The 24,963-nt window shown below is 38.5% G+C and overlaps 1 long non-coding RNA gene across 1 annotated transcript; it reads right to left on the minus strand.

The window, feature by feature from the left end:
- Positions 1 to 1,884: 1,884 nt before the first annotated feature.
- On the minus strand, positions 1,885 to 6,524 carry LOC138241153 (uncharacterized). The gene is made up of 3 exons (XR_011190332.1): positions 5,886 to 6,524; positions 4,809 to 4,842; positions 1,885 to 2,461 (listed from the first exon to the last, which is right to left on the minus strand). It is a non-coding gene; the product is annotated as an uncharacterized lncRNA (long non-coding RNA).
- Positions 6,525 to 24,963: the final 18,439 nt, after the last annotated feature.

The raw sequence follows: 24,963 nt of genomic DNA on the forward strand, positions 1-24,963 counted from the left end.
ATTAAGTCTCAAAGAAGTACAGAATCCGCAGATGTTTAACTGGTTTCAAGACAAAGTGAAGTTGTATGCTCTGCCCAGTACACATTGTGAGCAGTGATACAATGTCTAGTGAGAAACTGAGAATAATTACAGAAGTCCAACAGCATGCTGTTTTCACAGCAACTGTCAGACAGTTGCAATTAGATTGCCTTCTCTATTGGAACCTACTCAGCAGCTCACAAGAGATATATTGGTTAAAATAAGACAGCAGATAATCACAACACATAGAACAATAAGGTTTACACTTAAAAATATTAATAACAATTATTATTAATTGTAAATGCTGTTGAAAGCGATATCACAGTGCCTGAATTGCGTCAGCATGGCATTGTAACACAAACCAAAAAAATGAAATGGAAATTGATTGAAAATTGCTTATTGATTCTGGTGCTTTTGTTAATGATTAATGATCAATTCATTAATGAAGGTTTTTGCAAAGTGCCGAACAGGGTTCATCACTTTCTTTGAACTTTTTGCAAAGTATTTGGACTGCTTGCCAGTGATGTTTATGTAGCTGCTGTCACTAAGCTTGCATCCAGAGGCCCTGGCACCAAATTAACCCAAAGCTAGCAATGTCCTACCTGGGATTTGAACCCATAACCTTCACGGTTAAAGCCCAGAACTCTTAGTGACTGTTTCACCTGGGCTTACTTCTGGAGTATGGTATTGGTCAGAGGCTAAATGTAGCCTAGTCCATAGCTTCTGAATTATCATGTTAGATTATGATCAAAATGTTTTCAGAATCTTTTTATTTGATATTGTGCAATTGAAATTATACAAAAAACTGACATGTATATATCATTGAAATAAGTGATTAATCAGCTTCAGTTTATGCAATCATTTATAATGTTTTGGTAACCAAAATTACTTTTAATAAGTTTGTCCTACAAAGTACGAAAGAGAGTGTGGGCTCACCACACACCCCCAGTATTGAAGGAGACATCTTGTGGCTTTTTTCTAGTGCATTTCAGTGTCAGTGGAAATACAGTATGCTAATAAGGTAGCATATGGAACAGGACACAAAATGCTGAACAGCCTAAATATTTCAGATTTCAATTTAGTAGATATTGTAAGACAAAAAATCAACAGCTAAACATTCATATGTCATTGATTCATTCCATGAAAAATTCAATCCTGTATTCTTAGGATTGTTATGCAGTGGACAGTAGTGTCTTTGTATTGGAACTCTTTACCTACAGTATTTTATCAGCAGATAAAAACCATATCCCATTTGAGCCCCAGGAGTGAGGTGAACCCTATGTTTTTGTAGTTTTTTCAGTACCTACAGTATATAATCCCCAATTATTTATTTACCAGTCAGGTTGAGCTGACTGCCATTCTACACAGACTGCAGCCCCTACATCTCCTCCTCCTCTTCCAGTCTCCGTTATGTTCAGTCTGTTTCACCCCACCCCAGAAGTCTGTGGCACAGTTGGGATGGACAACTCTAGGCAGCAGCTGACCAGCTGCAGGGGGAGTTTGGAACAAACTACCCCAGCCATGGAGTGTAAGCTGATACCTTGACTTCTTTCAAGAAACTGCCAGATAAGATTGTGGGATCGTTTAACTACTAACTACCAAACAGACTAGATGAGCCGTATGGCTTCCTCTCATTATGGCTTCCTCATTTGTAACCTTTCTTATGTTCTAAGTACCCTGGGAGTTCAAGTTCCTGGCTACCTTGCTCTGTGAGCATTGCTGCCTTTTTGTATATCCATAAATAAATGCTTTACTGTCCGAAGGAGGGAACAATTTTAGAATGATGCACTGTACTATAAAGAAAATTCTTCAAGTGGAGTAGTGCACATGGTTTTAAAAAGTCTCTTGTAATTTGAATCACTCTGCAGTCCTGATTTCTCATCTCTTTGTAGTGGGTAAATTATTTACCCTGTCATCATTATGATGACCACAGCACTTGGCTGTGTACACAAGCACCTAGACATGCAGTGAGATGTCAGTGTGAAGTGGGCCTCCAGAGAGCAGGCAGTGATGGTGTATTCGTGCTTCCCCTGCGCTCTAGTATTGGAGATTGTGAGAGAGAGGGACTGGGCTACCTCTTCCATTTCTCCCCAGATTTCCAAACCCTCTGTCACTGCTACTCTCTATAGCTCAATGATCTCCACCTTGGATTTATTCCTGTCTATATTGTTCTCCACATTCAGCCGCACATAGATTTTGTGTTTGTTCCTGAGATCAGTTTTGAAGCCTAAAAAAACTCTGGGCGTATTATCACAGGCGATATTGTGGTTCCATTTATTCTGCGTATCCCTCTTTGGATCAAATTGGAGTTCTGCTTTGTAATCTTCCTTCTTGTCCTTGCTGCTGATACTGTGCCACCACACTTCGCTGATGATTAAATAGGAGCCTGGTTTTTGCACTTCAGCCACCCTATAGGTTAACGATGTCTGGTTGTAGTTGCTCTCTGAGAAACAACAAAAAAGAACAGATGAGGCAATACAAAAGGTATCAATGCAGTAGTGTTTGTCACAGTGTGGGTAGCATACAGTCATCAGTGGAACTTTATATTTATCGAAGGGGCTCCAGTAAGTATTTTGTAGCACATGAAAGAGGATCTAAACAAAAGTGGAAAAAACCTCAGAGTCTATATATAGAAGTAGGCTAAGTAGGCATTTTTAAGAACATGGCATGTTCTTCTAATGTGTGTTGCTATACATTACTTCTGTTTCTCTAGCTAAAATATCAGACAATCTGGACGTATTGGGAATATCTATTTACTGTACCTGTGCAAGTTTTGTGAAAGTCCTTTAACAATATTTGTAAAAGTTGTAAAAGTCCATGTGTGACCTCAAGAGAGATCCTCAGGAGAGAATGGACAGAATCTTATTCACACAAGCTTGGTCATTAAGATCATGCCATTGCTATGTGTACAGGAATTTGAGACATCTAGAACTGGTAACCTGTCCTTTTGCACTGTGGGCAGTTGCAAGTCATGGAAGAAAACCTGACAAGCCCACCATGTTTAATAAGGTCAACAATATTTACAAGGATTGGTCTGTGAAAGTTCCATTAATTCTGAGAGCCAGTCTGGTATGTGAATGCTCGAGGAAAGTTTCTCTGGAATCTTTTTCTGGAATGGAAGGATAGCAGCAGTGTGAGCAAGTCACGCCTAGTTCTCCATGGAAATATTGTGATCACCTCTCTTCCCATTTCTCTGTACTTAAATTGGGGAAAGCTGCTGGAAACAAACCAGTCTGATGACATTTCTTTTTTTTTTCTGGTTTGTGAACTCACCACATATACGTAATGGTACGTAAGCAAAAAGGAAACTGTTCTTTGGCATTGATGTAAACTAATTACTCCCAGGTCACTACTGTGTACAGGTGGAGAGTTCCATGAGAATGGAACAGGAAGTATCTGTAGATGGTGTGCAGTGGGTAAATGTGTTCATAGGACTATGCTTTTATTCAGCCAGAGTTTTCTGTGGGTGAATAAAACTGTGTTGGTGTTTTATTGAATAATAACCCTAATTAATATACTGGGTTTTTTTTTAATTCCTTTAGGTTTGCCACTGTGTGTGTCATTTAATCCGAAACTGCATTTTAATGTGAATTATCTTCATCTTGTTAGAGTTAGCATAAAGTGAGCATCAGCTTTTGACTCCGTGGTGTTTTTCTTGATCTCTCAGTTCTGAATTGAGTTTTCTGTGTTGTGTGTATGCCATGTGCCCAATCCCCCCCCACCCCCTTAGGCCTGTCTGGCTAGAGAAACCTGTGCTACAGTGAACAGGACACAGAGGAAACTGCAGGAGAGTCCTGGATTTGAGCAATTTTCAAATATGAAAGAAGTAGATGTGTGATTGGGATTTTGTACAAGAAGGGAATAGTCAACTGGCAAAAGAGGTTTACAGCAGAGGCAGCCTCACAAGAGTTAATAATAGACAGTATACACCTTTACTTGTCTCTGTCTGTTAGGTCTAAGACCAAGTGATATGTGGAGCAGTGGTTAGGGAAATGAATTTGTAACTTGAAGGGGTTCAAATCCCAGGTGAGACATGGCTTCTGTACCCTCCTGAATTGCCCCAGTAAGATGCCGCACTGTACACTATATACAGAGGAAGAGGGATTCATGTTTTTTTTTTATTTTAGCTGATTACTGTATGTTTTTGATTAGTTTTGTTTCTTTTAGTTTATGATGTTATTTCAATTGACTTAAAGCCAATGCATTAGTACTTTAATTTTATTTTGAGGGAAGGTTGCTTATGTCTTTTAGCCATACATACTATATACTACAGTACATTAATCAATGTTATAGGGTGGACTTGGTTATACTGTATGTGAATTTCGCTATTCGAGACAGTTCTCAGCCCTGAGCCCATGCAGATGTCAAGACCGTACTGTACTGCCATGGAGAGCATGTACCCATGGGCTGAGACATGCAAACCAGAGGACATTAACTTCTCCAGCATTCACCAGAGGATGCCATCATGGAGACACATGCTAATTCTGCCAAACAGTATCTATTCCATATATAGAGACTGAGTGACATCTGAATAAGAAGAAGGTTCTGCTACTTGAAATATATAAACGTTCTCTGTATCAGGCTATATACAAATTCAAAGCTACCAGATAAAGCTCCTTCCAGTGCTTCATGTGGTTTTCCATGTGTATTATCCCTGTGTCAGAACTGCTCATTGTCATGTGGCAGGGCTTGAAATTGAAGTTTTCATGTTGCATTCTGCTTTATTGTGAGGTGAGCCTGTACTGTAAATGCAGTCTGCATTGTTATCAGTAAGTAAGAGCTATACTCACCATTGAAGTGATAGATTATAGACAATTTCTCTTCCTGAAAGAAAATGGAATGAGTGTGATCAGATCCACATCTGAAACATAATTTCTCTTGCCTACCTTTTCCAAAGTGATTGCCAAAATGTCCCACTGCCACAGGATAATAAAGCCTTCAAAGTGTGGCAGTATGCAGAGTAATCTATTATACATTAGAGTATAGGTTCCCCAGTATAGAAAATTATATAAAACTTTTTTGGTGAAGTGTAGCTAGATTATAGCTCAGAAATAAATGAGCATTAGAAAAAAGAGTGTATCATCTTTTTAACTCTGTTTACACAGACTGTATTTGCGTTTATAATTCCTGTAATACTCTAGATGTTCACATGCAAACCTTAAAATCTCAGAAAATATCTTCAAAATTCATAGAGATTTTTGCCCTGTTCTCCCAAAAAGCAGGCTATGTGAGGTTAATGCTTAATGATATTAAACATATCTTGCTCACAGGCTCTGCAAGAAAGCTTTAGAACACCCATTGTAATATTTGTTCTTTGCTGTTTTTGCAGATATAGTCTCATGAAATCAGAATGAAAATGCAAGAAGTGATACCTTCTAATCCCTGAAAGTATAAGATTTTGGAAGAGCTGCTTTCTCTCTCACATACACACTGACACTTATGGATATTTATAGTTACATATACTGTATACTAGCAACAAACACAATACTGGGACCTACTGTAGTATCTAAATAGAACTAATTTAAGTGAAACAAGCACTGACTACTTAAAACAGTTTTATTAGTGAGTGATACACTATCTAATTTTGTTAAACACTCATTTATTCAAGCAGATGACACTTAATGTTGGTTTTTGCACCTTTGTCAGTGAGAGTTTAACTATTCATTCAACTATTTAGATGAATAGAACATTGCTCATATGAATGAGTGCTATGTAAACTGACAGTTAGCAAAATAAACTTAACAAGAAGTTAGTAAATAAGTTAAGTCAGTCATGCAAGTGCTAATAAAAGCAACTGTTTACAATTCTTTATATAAATATTAGGAGACAGCTGGCTGAATATTATATTCTGTGATGCAGTACTGTACCTCAGTGCGTTGTGCATCCAGGGTAGATGGAGACAAGCAGTACATCGTCACCACCGATATCAGCGCCACCATCAACAGCAGGAACACGGCCATCAGAAGACCATTCTTAATCCAGGACCTCCGTGTCGCATGGGAAGGATCCCTTGCGCCCAGAAACTCATCCATCTCCATCCTTCTCTGACTCTGTGATTTCCAGCTGTGCTCATACTTCTGCAGCCCAGATCTTATATACAGTAGCATAGGTCAGATGCTCAGCCCAGGATGATTCTCTGCCTACATGCTGAAGAAATTGTTTCTGATAAAGATGAAACTGGAGGCAGTTTTTATTGGCTGTGTTCCACAGGTGGGTAATTAAGACCACGTGGAAGAAAAAGGGAAAAAAATCCCTCTCTCTCTCTCACTCACACACGTTCAAATACTCCTTGACAGAAGTGAAACTGTGTGCAGACTGCCAGCAAACTGAGATATTTATAAACAAACCTCCCTGGAAGGATATTCATAAGTCTTCTTTTTTTACCCCACAGTTGTATACCTGGAGTTTCAGGTTAATCTGCTTCTGTAGTTTTTGCTTTTTTTCAGTATGCAATCTTCTGCCAGATACACTGACGACTTGGAATATATCTCCCGGTGCTTCTGTTCTGATCCTAAGCAGAGGATGGAACAGTTTAAACCTAAATCTAAAGTGATCCCCCAAGATTTTGTGACAAAGGCTAAAGAGATTACAGGAACCTGTTGGTTGCACCTGACCAATTTGTATGCACAGCTGATAGATTAGAGAAGTGAAGTGAAATAGATTATATGTATTCTGCTAGTTTTCCATTTTCCACCTTACAGCAATTATCAGAAAATGTCACTCCACCTTTGCAACCCACACTAGAGAGTGTGTGGGATAAGCTGTCCCATGACTTCTCATGATGAACTCAGATAATCAACTTTAGCAGACAGTGTACAGCTGTGGGGAAGGGGGCTCATCTTAGCTGGTGTCTGCCTTACAATTGAGCACAATGGTCCTAGTTTACATCTGACAAACTGAGTGATTAGCGAAAAAACAGAAGTGATGTGTGACCTTGGACAGTGACTGCACCAAGATCTCAAGAGAGAAACTCTGTGCTAGAGCTCACAAGACTGGAGTTTTGAAAATCATTAGGATGACATCAGAAAAATTTCAGTTTTGTTCAAATGTATTTTGACTTGGAAAACAAATGCTAGTTTCTTTCCTATCCAGAGCACCATATTTACAGTAAGAATTTGGGAGAAAAACTGCATTAACACCATATTTATTGTAAACTCTTTTAAAGCACTTGAATAAGAAAAGTATATATATATTTTTTTTGCATATATAAATATATACATATATATTTAGTATAAATATATGTGTGCATAGAGTTCTAACAGTAAATCACCAAGCTGGGACACACATTTTGTAAATAAATCACAAAGCACCAAATTGTACTTGGTAGCTTGGCAGTTTATACTTTTGGGCAATTGTCTAAACTATGTGAAAACTGTGTGGGCCATTTTATAAACATAACCGGACAATATGTATATAAAGGAAGAGGAATGTTAAATGTTTCTTCCAAGAAAAGGACTCTAGCATTTTGCACTGTAATATCAAGGGGTTCCCTTTAGTTGCAGTGGGTTGGCTCTTTGTAATTCTCCTGCACCAGGACCCCTCTGGGAGGCTGCAGACAGTTTGATGAAAAGCAGTGCCACAGGTGCAAGTTATGGACAGAGCCATAAGGTAGGGAGGACTATATGAACATCTTATCCGCCTTTAGTGTGCCCTTGTACTACAGTGTGATCTTGATACAGAGGAAGGCAAGCATGTGTTTTTGTCACACTTAGCCCAAGATCCTTTGTATATCAAAGACAATTGAGATATTTGTTATTTTCTTTCACCCCACATGGTGGATTGCTGATAATTCATCCTAAATCAACACTCCTCTGTCTGATACCGATACTACCTCCAGAATTGTTGGTGTAGGTGTTGGAAAACAAATTAGCCTGCCAAGTCATTGTCTGTGGTGACAGAAAGTTCACATTTCCTGGTTCACATGTTCACATTGGACAGTTCTGATTGTCCAAACAAACTTTTTGACCTTACATATCTCATTGATATTTTATTTTATTGAGAGACCTTTACAAACATAGAGGGGTGGCTTTGTCATGCTTTGATTTCACTTAGAGAGTGACGCAGATCTCACGTGACTCTGTGCTGAAACTGTCAAGCGTACAGTGGTATTTCACTTTGTTGTTGCATCATGGCGAAACCCTTTTATGATTACTTATATCTTCTGAGAATAGTCTTGCATCACCAGAGCCATATTCTTGGCCACCTTCCAGCTTTTAAATACTTAGGAGACAGACTAGGCCTGCAGCCAAGAGTTACTGAGAAAACACATTTTTCTGTACTGTGCTTTGTTGGCTTTCCTAATGATCTGCAAATCAGGATTTCCTTCCTCCTGTTTTGGCAATACTGATACTGATAGTGCAAATGTAGTATCTACATGCACACCAGCAGTTTTTTAGTCCTGCAATGAGGAAAAAGTAAGGACAAGGTGCATTTAAGAAAAGGTCAAAAATGAGCTGATGCCAATACATTTATTGAAACAACTTTATGACCTGTGAATCCGTACCACTTACCAATTCAGCTGCCAGACCTACTGCTATGATTGTGCATTTTTCCAGAATTTTTCAATTTGTTTTTTACTAACACAGATGATTTCTGGTGATCCTTTTTATTCCCCAGTGGCACACTTGCATACTTGCTGCATACATGATCACTTTAAAATAAAGAGTAGAGAGGTAGGCCACTCCACAAAACCTCGGGTTTTGATGGTCTGCAATGCATGGTGACTTTATAAACTGTGTTCTAATGTAGCAGGTGGCAAGAATATTCTAAGGACATCCACCTCATTTGCGGCACAGGGAAACACACAGTTTTGGCCTGCTATATGAACTGCTGAATGGATGGAGGAAATCCTCATCTGTCAGTTTTCACATTCTACAGCTATTGCATTGCTGTTAGTTACTGGGTTTATGTGCAGATTGTACCTTAAACATTTTTCACATGAGATTGTAATTAACGAAAGTATATGTTTTTGACCAGCAGGTTTCAGTTGCTCGAGATTTTTGTACATTCTTTCTATTCCAGCTTTGGTTATGACCCTCTGAGATCATTTCTTCAATTTATGATTGTAGAAGCACTCCTAGAGTGATGGAGATTAATTTTAATATTAGAGGGCTCACAATGTTCACAAGACAGACAAGACGGAAGAGATGGTAAGGTACAGGTTTAAATAAAATGGCTTTGGGCAGATGGATTTAAATTAGTTTGCATGTCTGGATCTTTCATGATACTTTAAAGCTCAAGAGAATTACTAATAGACGTGTGCTAAAGCAGGGGTTCCCAATCCATGTCTTGGTGACCCACATGCCCACTGGATTTTGTTCCAGCTAGGTTTATTCTAAACTCTTATTTAATCTTAACTCTTATAAGAGGAGGTTATGTAAAAGGGGGACTTCAGTTTTCCATGCACAGACGGGGACTGACTAACTGGTAGGGCAAACACTCGCCCTGAAACAACTGATATGCTAAATGAAAGAGGCAAAGAAAATGATCCTGTAGGACATTTTGAACATAACATGATCACCTATAACTCCAAAGGTATGATTTACAATTTTAGAAGAGCAGGTCTCAAAGCACAGACCACTCACTGCCATATTTATTTGGCTCATGGAGTTGGGCTCTGCCTACTGATTGTAAAATTGCAAATGTGATGGCCATTTCCCAAAACCCTGTCCTGTGATGTTTTTCTTTTTCCTTAGCCATTTTTATTTCTTCCAACCAGTGATTATCTGCATAACAGACCTCAGTTTGTTAATAAATAGCTTTGTTTTTCATTTTGGGATTTATCTTAACCAGCAATTATTGCCATACAAGGACTGTTTGAGTGTTAAAAATGCTGAATTATCTCATTGCTCTGTTTGCACATTTCCAGTAGCAGTGGCCATGCGGGAAATAAGTGTTTTGTTGCCATTTTGTAACTTTTCACCACAACGTGTGTGGAACTCTCTCCCGACAGAAATGAGACATATTTCCTCTGTGACTCAGTCTAAAGCTCAGCTTAAGATTTTCCTGTTTTGATAGGTCTCATGTGAGGTTATGATGTTAGCTCTACAGAAACATTCTTACAGGTGAAATGCCAAAGGTTTGTATAATTCACTTGTCTTAACTTTAATACAAAGTGTTTTAGATATGCAGTGTTCTTCAAAAGTATTAGGACAGCACAGACAAAACTTATTTTTTTCTTTCCAGTCAAGCAACTTGTATTTGTAATCAAAAGATGAATGAATGTGAAATACAATATCATATCTGTTTTATTTTTGAGTCATTACATGCATACATTTCATCATGTTAGAGTGTAATAGTCAGTATTTGGTTGCTTATTAAGGCCTTTACTTTGAAGTCTTGCATGAAGTTATTGGCATGATTAGACTTAAGCAATAAAATGTAATTGGCATGTAAAATGCATCCTCCATCCATCCATTTCTGCTTACATCTGAAGATTGACTTTGCCAGTCTAACATTTTCCACTTTTTTTCCTTCTGATGAAATAACTGGTTGCACATTTTGTGGCCATTGTAATGCTACATCTTAAAAAAACAGCATTGAATAATAAGCATTGAAAGTATTTTCTCCCACTGGCTTTGGGCCATTTAATCTTCATAATTCACAATTCATCCAGCTGCATTAGTTCCATTATCAATGAAGAGGAATCAGTCCGTTCCAGAGGTGGCCGTGCCTGCCCAGGCCGTGTCATTTCCTCCACCCTGATTCCCAGATGCTGGTACTCTTTGGAACATCTGCAGTTCCTTTCTTTCTCCACGCTTTACCCCTTTCATCACTTTGGTAAAGCTTTATCTAGGTCTCATTTGTCCATAAAACTTTTTTTCAGAACGTTTCATGCCTCATCTCTGTACTTCAGAGCAAATTCTAATCTGGATTAGAATGAAAAAATTCTAACATTTTCTGTTTTAGGTGTGCTGTGCAGTTTACGTAAGAATCATCTTTCAGTGTAGCCTGTGTGATTGTGCTGCCTCGGTCTTCTGTGAGCTGTAGACTTTGCCACTTTCACCCCTACACTCTGGAGATTGTTGGTCGTTTCACTGATTTTATTTCTTTATTTTCCTTAGCAGATCTGATTATTTCTTTGTCATCAACTGCATGTATTTTTCTTGACTTGGTCATGGCTAATTGGTAATTACATCTTCAAGTTCTTTCTTCTTCTGTACATTTCACATTAGTGATTTTGAAATGCTCAGTTTCTTTTTCCTTTGTGCCATGGCTCTGATTGTTTTTCTTTATTCCAGTTTCCAAATTGCCAACTTTTATTTAACAAAATGCTACCAAGTATTCTGAATCATCCATAATGCCTAACAGGCCACACAGAAGGAGAAACCTGCCTTCTAATTACAGTGGAAATCTCTCTATAAATCCAGATGCTGCTACGTGAATGGGAATCCATCTCACTATTTTTAAAAATGGATCCAATAACCAGGAGATACCGTTTTGAACCTGGAGATTCTTTATAAAGGAAAACAGAGTTTCCTTAAACATCAGAATAGCATGCTCTCTTAACAAGGTTCCAATACTTGACTCAAATCTGTTCTTAAAGCTGTTTGAAACAAGCGCCTGGCATTATTTTTCTCTTCTCTCTCCTTGTATCTTTCTGTCTGTCCTCTCTCCTGTCTTTTCTTTTCTGTCACCCTTCTTTCTCCTTATCTTTTATCCTTTTTTCTGGACTGTTGGTGACTGTTAATGATTTACTAAGAACTTAATTAACTAAGGTAAACCTTACGATTCCATTTGATCAGTGTGTCTCAGATCCCCTACAGCTCAACGAAAGCCTCAGTTCTTACTTCTTACTTTGAAGATAAGAGCTGCCAGTACTGAACCCTGAGACATCATGGTCTCTAGATCCTGAGATGCTTTAATAGCCACTTTCATAACTTACAGTATTAATGTCTTCATTCATTGCTAATCAGTATCACATACAGTATGTGCTGCTTGCATATCTGGAATTTGGACTCGTAAGAGAGGCATACATCTTGTAATAATTGATCTGCATGTGCAGTCAGGGGCAAGCACACATCATGCAACATGCTCCTGACTCTGGAGTCTAAAGTGTACGCAGGACTTCATTTGAAGTTTGATTGCCAGACACCCTTATGAAATACAGAAGCAGGAGTGAGCTCGGTGTAGGTGGATGCCATCTTTGCTTATTATTTCATAGTAAGGATTGCAACGCTTTCTAATCGTTCACTTGATCTGCTGTATGTCCTTCAGCACCTACTGCATCTCAACAAGCCATCAGAACCCGTCTGAAACCAGTGTTAATTAAAATGGCCAACTTTATCACGCTTGGCTACAGTAGCTATCTCTCTGTGCTGGTGTGTGTCTCACCTTGCATCAACACCACACTTAACTGCTGTGGGCAGTTAGAAAACAATGTCAGAATGCCATTTTTCTCAGATGAAACACATTTCTGCGCATAGGTTTGACTGTGGAGTGAGAGTGTGGAGGCAAAAGAATGAGGGGGGATCGTTGTGCTCCAGAAAAAGACATCATATAGTGGGAAAGATATTTCGTTATGTTACGGAGTGCCATCTCACATGGATATTGACTGAGTACAAATAGTGTTCGGCAGAGAGAAGACATGGAGTATACATTTTGAACAGCAGAATTGGTAAAGCATGTTGATGTGCAGCTGTGTGATTATTTGCAGGTAATTGCTTCCCTGCATGAGCATGAATTTCAAGGGTCAGTCAAGCATTCCCAATACAGAACAGCATTCCAGCAGTGGACAGGGTTGACAGAGGTACAGTATAGGCAGGACCCATGGTCCAGCTGATGCAGACAGTGCTGGACAGCTTCAACAGCATCTACCCCCTGACCAATGCTGTGCCAGATAGGTTTGTAATTATTCATCCATACCTTGATCCTGGAGTGTTGACCTTGCACAATACAGTGATAATTACACACTGTTCAGTGGTTTAGTGCTAATAAATACTTGAAAGGATATTTGAGTGTCAGTATTTTATTTTTGGAGTAGACATGGTCTCCTAGTACATGCCACTAAGGTAGTTTTTGTTTTTAAAACAAGCTGTGTATTTCTTTTGCAAATGAGTTTAAGAAAATACAGTTGTTGAAAAGAAATGGCTGTGAACTACTTCAATCTAAGTAATCCCAAGAGACTCATTCCTGGAAAGGCCCTCATTCAGAGTATGGTATTTTGGAGTTCCGAGTGTGAGGGGCTGCTAAACATTACTAGGTTTCCAGCTGCTGTCTCAACAGCCACTTCCGAGTCTATGATACTCAACGCATCACCCATTGATGCCAACCTTTCTGCAGGGAATCTTTTACACAGCGTGTGAAATGGTGAATGTCCAGGAAAAGTGTGTACAGTTCTTATTATTAATAGTAGTCATGTTCTCACCGTGCTGGAAAGAGAAGAGAGAAAATGCAACGTTTCGGCTGTGGAGCCCTGTCTTGACACCTGAAGAAGGTTCCACAGCCGAAACGTTGTGTTTTCTCTCTTCCCTTTTCAGCATGGAATAAACCTATTACTTGTTCCTTTGCAGCCTACGCATGCTGACGCAGCTCCCCACCTGAATGTTCTCACCGTGTTGATAAGAAGCCCGTAGTGGTGAGCCAAATTTGATTGTGAATTGGCAATTCCAAGTCAGAAAGGTATACATCAGTCAATGATTCTAAATTGAAAATAAAATACACATTTTTCTTTTCCTGCTTGTTTTGAGCTACACTTGTTCAGTGGCAAACTAGAGGTGCTGAGATGTATTTGCACATCTACTGTATGTCTACAATTTCTAAGTGGCAATGATGAATTTGCAGCAGAACGAATTGAAGCATTTCACACTGACAAACAGGAAGTGAGTGGGCTTATTGAGAGATCAGGAAATTAGAAGAGCCTGTGTGATTTCCTGAACATTGCTTCACTACCTCCTCTCGCTCTTAAACTCTGCCATTGACCTAGTGGAAAGAGGGCAAAGCACAGCAACGTCCCTTGATGCTCTTCTTCAAAAACACAACTGTAGAAAGTGCTGTGGCATGCAGAGAGTCGGTTTTCTTTGAAGAGCTGCCTCTAATGAGTGACTCACTCACCATACTGTACAGAAAAAAGGGGAAACCAAATGGAAAAAGATCTCATGACACTCGGGTATAAATCTGAACAGAAAATGTGAAACTCCTAATAATGTATGGGGAAAATGGAAAGGATTCTATGACATATACGAACAGTGCACATAACATACGTTCTGTGGTTTAAATGGGTATTTTAGTGGAAAACAGGGTGTTTTATTCTACGTCAACTTATTTTTGCTAATGACCTTTGAGATACATTTTTGCAACAAAGCCTACAATACATGTAGTTTATGAATAATATATTTCACATTAGTGCATTCCTTTTGGAGATTCTTAATAAGCAGGAAATTAAAAGGTTTAAAAAATTCTTGCTTTACTGTATGTGCATACTGTGTTTATTGTGGAATGAATGTTCCTGTTCAAAGGAAAGACAGCTAAGTTAAATCATCACTATGTTACAAAATGCCCTGCACTCAAAATTGCTCCAGAGCTGTTTGCACATCCTTATGATCACCAGGAAAAATCAGTTTTATGTTGATGGTGCTTCAGAGTGGCTCAGCTGGTGAAGGCACTGTTTAGCACACCTGTGAGAGCCCTATAGCCTGATGATTGCCGGTTTGAATCTGGCTAATGTTTACTGCCTGACAGATTCCTAACCACCCTTATTTTGAGATTCAGGTCATTTGGAAATACTGTGTACAGAGAGACAAGGAAGAGAACCCTGTTGTTTCTTCATCTTAACTGAATAGGCTAATATCTTTACATTCTTAAATAGAAAAACTCTTTTTAAAATACCACAGATATAGATGAGTCCAGTAAGTATTCTGAATGCAATGGCAGTGCACTGTGTCCTCCTAATATTAGGAAAGCTGTGTGGCTTAGGAGCATATGTATGTTGTTGTCTGATGTTGTGCTTCAGCAAACCACTATTAAGGATCCCTGTATGTTTTATTGTATAGAAAGTTAAAGTTCTGATAACCACTCATTTTGATACCAGTCAGTTTTAGCCCAGTTCAACAAAGTGGCTGTAAAATGCTTGTACAGTTCAGGACCTATTCACGGTACTACTGGGATCTAACTGAGCTGGGCTGCAGGAGGTCATGTGACTCCTAGATGGTTACCAAGCCTTCCTTCCAGTAGGGTGGCTGCAGCCAAGAGGATGTGAAAGAATGCCCTATTTTAGAAACAAACTCATCAGCTTAAAGCACAGGGCTGGTCCAGAAGATTGGAGGCTCAGCTTCTCTCTGTCCCTTTTAAGTCATTTGCCTGCTTAATCACTCTGTAACCATGCTGTGTCAAGGAGACAAGAAGTCATGTCATCTCTGTTTTCCCTGTACATTTTAGAGCAGGAGTGCTTGTCATAACTAAAAAATGTTGGATTGCTAAAATAGCTTAAAATCCATATTAATGATAAAAGGATGGATATTTTATTCTATTTCTGAATTCCCTATAGGTCCTGCCTGTGTTCTCTTCCTGTGTGAATTTCCTGCTGAAAACATTCCCCAAGTATTTTTAGTATCAAGTAAATGATTCCAATGTGTGGGGAAGTGGTAGTGACAAGTTTATGTACAATGAACCAAAACCTGGACTGGGGAGAGTTTCTGGCTGTGTGTGCTGTGTGTGGTAGTTAGCAATAGTGTTGTAGTGGAGCAGCTCAGGGGTGAAGTTCAAACTTCAAATTTAAAAACCAAAAAGTGTGTCATGTCTTTATAGCTGCAGGAACATTTTTTTCAAATTGCAATATAGACCACAATTTGTTTGACAGCTTTACTGTTTTTGTTTTGCTCTAAGTGAATTTTAAGTGTTTTCATTGTCTCATTCCTTTAAACTCTTTCAGAGGCATTTTGTAAAAAAAACCTGCTGAGAGGCAAAAAAACATTGAAAACCCCAGATGGTTTCCTTCAAACCACAGTTAGCATGTCATTTAAACCAAGCCACCATTAAGACCAATAATCATTACTAATCACTTCAGACTGTACAACAATTTCCTGAAAACTTGACCACTGAGACAATTAAGGTAAGATTTATACTACAGGTAAGATTTATACTACACCCAATTGCAAAGGACTTCATAATGGCACAATCAAGGTTAAAAGAATTGGGTTCTGTTAAACAAACTATAAAAAGCAAGGGCAGTCTTCACCTTTAGGACCGACTGAATATCATAACCTGTATGGAGGAAATGATTCCTTATATAGATCACACATGAGAACCAACAACCAAAATCAACACACATGAATTCATCAGCATTGTACAGCAGTCCAATTCTCATCTGGTTCCCAGGTGATCATCATAATGTAATATATTAACATCTAATTAGAATTAAATAGTAATATTTTAGGTCCTGATCACAGCACATTTCTCAGTGGGTCTGGATAGATTCTTTGAAATGTGCATGAAATCTCTTTCTGCGGCCTCCAGCTCAACATTGTGAATAACCTCTGGCTTGACAGCTTGAGCTACAGGGATCCGATCCACTGATGTCATATTTGCCTTCTTGGAAAAAAGAAAACACAACTTCCCTAACATTTAAACTGTTCTCTTGCCAATTTCTGCTCTAGGGGGTAATTCCCAGCAAAATGCATTTTCTTCTTTTCTGCATAACTTGGAACATAATCATTGCAAAATCCGGAACAGTAGATCAAGGATTCTGTCACGATTTCAATTGGGTAGACAAGTAGTTGCTTCTGCTTGTTGTTTTTCATTGCCTCCCTTTTAGTGGGGAATTCACCTTGTTTTTATGCGTACAGGTGCTGACGTACTACAGCCAATAACTTGTCCAGCCTTGCCTGGCCGTCACATGAGGTGGCGAAATAGTTTTCTTGCTGTCTGTACAGAGCCAATACATAGAAAACTTGTTAAGTACAGTAGTTTACACGCACCTCTGGTGTGAAAATGAAAGAAAACAGCATGATTCTAAATATCCTGAAAGACTGTCAGTTTTCTTTTAATCTGAAGTTGTAAGTGTAATATACTGTTTGTGGGAAAAGTTAGTAAACACCCATCATTCATTTTAATTTAATACTTTAAACAAAACACAAGTTTGTGTTGCTGCTGTTCTATAGATTTGAATTGCAGAGCCGAAGGAAGTTTCTGATACACAAGTGTACAGTATGTGCGGCTAGATTCTTTTTCCAGAGTGATGGAAGTTTGTCACTTTCTGTCTTTTCTGAAAACCTAAAGGACAGTGCAGCATAATCTGAAATCAGCATCTGAAATAAGAAATATATAAAAAACACAAAAACAAGTAACTATAGTTTTATAAAAAGATTTTCTGTGCAAGAATATGAAGTTTAGATCTTATGCAATCTCTTTCTATCAGTCATTTCACAGTTATTATAACTGTTCTGTCAATGAGAATAAGAAGAACAATGAATTATACCCCCACCTACTCTGCACAGTGAAACTACCACTCTAGGGACAGTGTGGCTCTACCACAGGGGTTATTATTATTCAGGACTGCCTGCAGCACTCCGATCTGTTCACAGCCCTATCTATGCCATCCGTTCAGGCCAAGGTCATAAGGCATCAAGCTGCAGATACAGCCAGGTGCCTTTAGGTATGAGTGCATGTATTTTTAAAATCTGAGAAAACATCCCCACAATGGGAATAAATCCTAGCAAACAGATAATGCAGGGATAGGCTGCTTCCTACAATGGAAATGGCTTATTATAATAGCCCATGTTTCTTAGAAACCTGATAATACTAAAGTGATTTGTTTGGGTCCATTTTCCTCCCGTATGGCATTTCTCGTGAGTGCAATTTGGAATCATGAATAATGATAGAGTGGGAAGATTGGAACTCCCCACAACGTCAGGAAGACAAATGCACGTCTGTGTGCGTGCGTGCACCTGCATGCGAGCTGGCTGATGGGACATTCAGAGACTTTAAACAACAGACGTTATGCCAGATGCTGTAAATTTCCAAAACTCCAAAATCCCCTTTCTTTACAAATAGATGCCATGTGCCCCCCATGCTGCCTGCATTCCCTCAACCTACCCTGCTCCCCTCACTGAGACTCCAAGAGGACAAGACAGTTTTAAAGCACAACCAGCTTCTAATCATTTACAAATTCTCACCTCTGCACAACGCTCAGTGAGCTAAAGGGCTTCTCTCAACATCTTTAATAACTGAAAAAAATGACCAGATAATGTTTGGAAAATATATATTTTAAAGGAACATTTTAGACATTAATATTGACACCCTTACACCTGTTTTAATGTAATTCAGGAGTTAAATAGGAGCCTTCAGTCACCCGCAGCCTACAGCTGTTGTGACAGAGATGTCAAAATACAGGTCAGTGTTGAGGTTAAAGCAAAAAGAGGAAGACCCAGACAATAACAATGATGTTAGAAAGTTGTGTTTCTAACGTCTGTGTGTTAGAAGTTAACCCCTGCTCTAATATATGCTGTTGCCGAATGTGTTCCTTTTGATACTAAGGTTAACACCTGTGGTTGTGCTTCCCAAAAGCACTTTTAACTATTTTGGGTTTAAAATAAAGAAGGGAACAAGTTAAGAAATACCCCTACACAAAATCAGAAAGCTTACATCTATTATTAGGAATGATAAAATCTGACTTAATGCAGTATTTGATCAGAAATATCAAAATGATTAAATCTTGTTCAATGTATACAGTATAGTACTTGTGTTTTATAAATTACTGTATTTACTGCCTTTTTAATACAAAAAAGGATAGAGAGATATAAGTCAGCACTATTTTTTGCTGTTCAATATTTCAAATTGAAGTAATCAGAATATTGTATTATTCACTGAGCTTAGCACACAAAACTATTTCTGTTTTTTCCAGGCATATACTGTATGTATTCAAATTCACTCCTAACACTTAGGAAATAAATGTAATGCTATGTCTGAAAAAAGCAAATAAATATATATGCAATAAATATATATGCAGAGTTGCATTATTTCTTTCCAACATGCGTTCTATCAAAACCAGGAAGTGGGTGGACAAAATCTGACCCCTGGTTTGCAACAGCTCGGCTGTGAGCAATGACTTAATAAAATAGCAAAGAATCCATCAGATGAAAAAGTGACTAAAAATGATGGTGCATTATAGAGTCAGTAGGCAGGAGAGATGTGAAGGCAAATGCACCGGAAGAGATCCTGTGACAATAAATTTAATAGCAGCAAGGACAAACCTAGGAATCACAGTTGAAAAAAACTGCTATTTTAGCATCTAGTATGTGTACTCTAGTAGATACAGCTCAAGAGTTCTAATGACAGAGAACTAATCTTTAATAGCAGTGACGGAAATTAAAACATAGCTGATTTAAACTGGGGGAATAGACTAGGAGTGTCTCTATAGAAGACCAGTAGAGAGAGGAGGGTGAGGGAGAGAGGGAGAAAAAGACATGCCAAGTGAGTTATTCTGTAGTTAAACAGTTGTTATTGTTTGAATGGTTTGAAATTTGGAATTCGTTTCTAATTAGTAAAAAAGTTTATTAACAGTGTAGTTAGGACGCCAAAATAGGGAGTTATGTTTTTGTTTTGGTTGTTCGATTACAAGACTATCAGCCTGTTAAAAGGAGCAGACTGACTCCAGATCTGTTTTGGAGATCAACAGAACTTTTGTTAATCGGCCGTCTGACAAAGTGGATATGTGGATATGCAATTTGAGACAGGACTGAAAATCAGGAATAGTTCTTCTCACACCAGGAGTTACATAACTGATGTGGAATAAGTGGTCTAGTAGATTAGGTAAAATGGCTTATCATCAGGAGGTTGGAAGAACTTCACTTCCAGTGACTCACTGTTACCCTCAGATTACTTAACCTCCTTTGCTTTGGCTTCCAAAGGAGATGTTAAGCAAAATCTGACTCACCAGAAGTAAATCTAAGTCTCTTTGAAAGACTCTGTGAAATGACTAATTATTAGCAGTGACATTGCCATTTCTATTATTAATAACTTTGTAATTGTGTAGGAGTTTCACAAGTGGTGAGAAGGCAATGAAATTTCTGATTGTATGTCTGATTGTTTTATGAAAATGCTTTATTAAATTTAATGACATTAATATCATATTCTTACAAAATATAAAATATAGAACAATGCTTTAACAGCATACTTATTTCCACATATACATATGGAGTATTTGAAGAGAAAAGTAACACAGTCATCATCAGTAAACATTTCACAGAATTGTCTGAGTTCTCTGCCTACCTACATTGCAGATTAGAACAGATTGCACAGACATTGTCTGAATTTATAAAACAGGAGAGGCCTGCTTCTTCACTCCATCTTCTCCAGTCTGTCTTTCCATTTTGCTAACAGAGAAATCTGAACTTTCCGCTATTGGATTTTTAGATGTTTGCCATTCCCCTGAAACTAAAGTGCGTTTGCAACTAAAGATCCTGTTATCCAGCCCAGTGCTTCCCAGATGTTTCATCTAATGGCACACCAAATGATTTTGAAACAATCTGCATAACTATTACAAGAAATCACATTTAATTTGAACTGAAACATAGACTACAATTTAAATGAGAAATATTTAACTTCACTTTTGTCGACTAGAGGTACAATGTGAAATGTGAGATTGTTTCAAGGAAGATCTGAAGAACTGTTTAATATTTGGTTCAATGCAGGAAAGAGCTACACAAAGCTCCTGATCCATTCTTTGTAAACATAACGTCTTTAAATAAAAAGTTTTTAAAAAAATAAACCTAATGTCTTTTGATTCCAAGGCACATAGGTGGTGAAGCCTGTACTGCTGCCTGCACAAACACTACCCTGGGGTGTGACGCTTGCATTCATCACCTGACTGTAAACTGCCTCCCCTCTCACCTCCTGCACAGGAAAGAGCCTCCTCTGGGTAGAGCAGCAGCACTGCAGGAGTATGAGCTCTATTGCGCTGCTGAAACAGCACTGTCCTGTATTTCTTAAGTGCAATTGGCAATCTAACCCTAGGCTGTTCAAATCTAGGTTTCCACGCTAAGCTGTACAGTAAGTGTTAGAAGCCTGCAGGATATTGGTTTATACTGTCTATATTTTTGCAGGAACTAGATGGTCAGAATGCTAAAGATGTATCCTGAAATTTAATGTCAGACTTTTAGAAGAGCACGTCACATATGTAACCATAAATATTAGGCCTGCTAGGTTTACAATATTAAGAAGCAAAGAGCATTGGAGCATTTCGTGAGCTGCTCAGCTCCTCTCCATCGTGCCCCAATGCAGCTTGCAACAAGAAGGCCAATGACAGACAGGCTGGAGTGGAAACCTGTGGAGAAGAGGCCCCTTCTGGTCCAGTTTGCAGTATGGAGAGCACAGCACAGTATAGCACAGCAGGGCATTGTAACACATCAGCTATGAACATCTCACTGCCGAGGGTGAGAGTACAGGACAGCTGCTCATCCTGACGGTAACCTTATGACTCCATGTTGACTGGGACACTTTGGGAAAGTATGGGATCTTAATATTGCCCTTATACTGAAATATGTTCATATGAAAACTGCATCACGCCCTTCCCAAAATGAAAATGGGTGGTTAATTCCAGTGTGCAGTGAACATGTCAGACTGATCAATTTTCTAGTACAGTATATAAAAACAGACCAGACATGAAAAATCCAAAACATTGTTCTGGGCTTGATCCCTGGCAGTGAACAGCTGTTCAGTATTGCTGATTAAATGCTGGTTTAGCAAATTAAAATCTTTCAACTGAAGGATAGTTTTAAAATCCTCTTCTGTCTCAAAGTGTCTTGTTGAACATGAATTGATATGATCACACTAATAACGCCCTTAATCACGGTCAGATTGCATAAAAACTGATAATATTGAGATTGAATATTGAGATTCTGTATATTGTCCCAATATTCACTGTAATATTGACTGTGCATTAAAAAAATGGAAAGATGAATGATATCACATTCCTTTTTTTAACATAACCTTGCAGATTGTTGAAAAGTGTAACTTCCATATTCAAAACAGAACTGACTTTAGACTTGCTGCTGAGGTGTCATTAGTGATATGGAGAGGAGGTAAAAAGAAGGTTGTGATGTAAGCTATCTTACCACACTATGGACCATTGCACTCCAGTACAGCACTATTAAGGCATATTGGGAACTGGCATTCAGTGCCATGTTCGAAACACTGTCAAATCCAGCACTGCTAGCTGGGATACAGAGATGCATTGCAGAGAACCACACAAACCCCCCATAGTGACCCTGTTTCACTGAGACTAAAGTGCGTTCAATCAAGGTCGCAGGTTGCAGTTCAGTTAACTCTGCAGCATTCAAAATAAAAATGAAAGGTGGACTGATGCAAAATTATATTTTAACAAATAACAAAACATTATTGACTTGAGTTGCAAATCACAGCAAGGTTGGGTTGTCCCTGTGTGGTGCTTTGTGTGTGCTTTTGTCTGTTTTCCCCAGACAGCTTGCTTACAGTTCCGTTCTGTGATTCGTGCAAAAAACAAAATTTGATCACTCCACATTTCAGTGCACATAAAAATAAATAAATATGTTTAGAATAATTACTATTTACAGTCTTAAAAAGTAAAACATGTTTCCAAAATATTACTTTTTATACATTACAATAATAATAAAAATAACAAGAATGTTAATAAATATTCAGCACTCTGGTTTTAGGAGTTCTTTTGAGCTAGTTACACCTCATCCTCTATGCATTGCCTCACATTCCCTACCAAGTACTGGAACCCCAGGGACAGCTCATCCAGCCTAAGATTGGTGTCAGTAGTCGTCAGGTCCACAGTGATGGCGTCGCCCTTTTTGAAGTAGTGGATTGACTGGTTGCTCTTGCCGGTCACAGGGAAGTACAGTGGGTTGTCCCGCCCTCGCAGGATGAGGCTGGTGTCCGAACCGACCTGTGGTTTTAAAGCCACGTACACCAGGTACGGGCCAGTGCAAGGGAACTTGATCTTGCTCTTGTTCTGGAGCTCGATCTCGCGACTCCATTCGATGTTGAACTGCAGGCTGGTGTTGGCTTCAGGCTCTGTAAGGAAATAGGGCTGTTAGGGGGACATGTCGTGATGTGAGGCCTGTGTGCTTAAGCTCCAATCTTAACAGAATGGCAAAAGGTACAATTGTATGAAAATGAAAACATCTGCGAAAAACCCATGTTTACTAAGGTTCCAGCTGTGGTTTGTGTGACAACAAATGATAATAGAGCTGTAGACTGTAGGTGTGTGATTAAAGTTTTTAGACCTTCTGGAAGAAGCTGGGTGCCTGTGATTGGGGTTCAAACCTCCTTTTACACACAAAACACAGCATAGACTGGAGGAGAGGCCAAGGAAACCCACTACTAGGTCTCTTGTACCTGGCTCCAAACTCTGTAGGAGTATTCATACACCCCTGGCCCCTGGTACAACTTAAAGCAAAAGCTAATTACATTGAAAACAATGACACAAATAAGTAGGTACTTCATTCCAGCACATTTTGCCCCATAGTAAATATAATTACATTTCAGTGTAATACAGTAACTATTAGTATTAAATGTTACATTAAGGAAGGAACTATTATTGAATTTGAAACATTTTTGTGTATTTCACTACAATAACCCCCTGATACCAGTGGGATTGTGAGTAATAACACAATATTGCATTCTTTACATTTGAGTTTATTCATCAGCAAAACATTCTGCCTTAAAAATAGCTCATGACTAGTAATATTCTGTAATAACATAACACCGAGAGACTTCATTATTAATATAAGACTTGCGTGTTAAGTCAGAAAAAAATTAAAAACTGGTATTTTGAAAGAACAGTGATGCACAGCATTTGAAAATAAGTGTGACTACATAAGGGCAAGCATCAAATCTATGTTTATGGATTCCTAAATAGTAAGGCTGATCTGATGAAGAAAGGGCTAAATAGTTTAACTGTTCTGTGTAATGATTCCATCTTGTGATGTTTCTAGATTGTCCAATGGAAAACGTGTTTGATTTGGTTGTGATCTGACAGTGATCCATTTACCTGGAATGACTGATGTATCACCCTCCCTTAATGGAGGCAAGTGTGTTACTAAAACTGTTTTATTTGTTTCAGATGATTAATTGCATTGAAATCAGAGCTGTACTAACCATGCAAGCACTGTCTTTAGCTTTAGTGGTCCTATAAAGATTAGGAATCTTTAATGATGCCCAGTAGACCACAGATGCTCCCAGTACAGTATGGGGAAGAACATACAACAAAACTCTGTCAGTGAAACCTCAGATTACATTACTTTACAAAAATCCCCATCTGCATGCCCACACGCAACCTACTGTAAGAAGCCATAAAATCCAGATTTGTCAAAATGTCAAAGGGCACAAAGAGAGACACAGTTTCTAGAGCAGACTCAGTCCAGGCATTTTCCATAGAAATCCCCAGTCAGCATTATCGCAGCTGCCCTCGAAAGCACATAATGTGTGGAGATGCCAGGAAATGTAGTTGCTTTTTTTGGTTTTGTTTTTGTATTTGCTTGAAACCACCATGTTTGAAAATTAAACGCAGGCACCTATGAGCTTTTAGCAGGTGATCAAACGTTTACTAAGGAGTCACTCAGCAGAAGAACTAAAAGAAAATGTTGGATAGTCAAAGGAAATGCCAGTCAGATAAAACATGACAATGACTGGGAATTATGTTATGACATTTACAGAGTAATTTAATCTCATGTGCACAAGTGGATAAATTGGAATTACAGTACGTTCAAAATTAAATGCAAAGTAATGATTACTTTACTGACAACATAAGGATGCATAAGGCAAATGTAAAAAATGTACTTACTTCCATGCACTTGCAGGTAGATGCTAGGTACTTTCATTCCCTTAGAAATAAATGAAAATGGAAAATTGTTAGGAAATTGTTTGCAACATTTGAAAACAATCCTTTGTGTCAAAGTATCCAATCCACTTTAAAGAAAGTTTTAATTTAGTAACACAGTATGATATATGGATCTAATAAATGCA

This window comes from Lepisosteus oculatus, chromosome 9 (genome assembly GCF_040954835.1).
Source record: "Lepisosteus oculatus isolate fLepOcu1 chromosome 9, fLepOcu1.hap2, whole genome shotgun sequence".
In the NCBI taxonomy this organism is placed as follows: domain Eukaryota; kingdom Metazoa; phylum Chordata; class Actinopteri; order Semionotiformes; family Lepisosteidae; genus Lepisosteus; species Lepisosteus oculatus.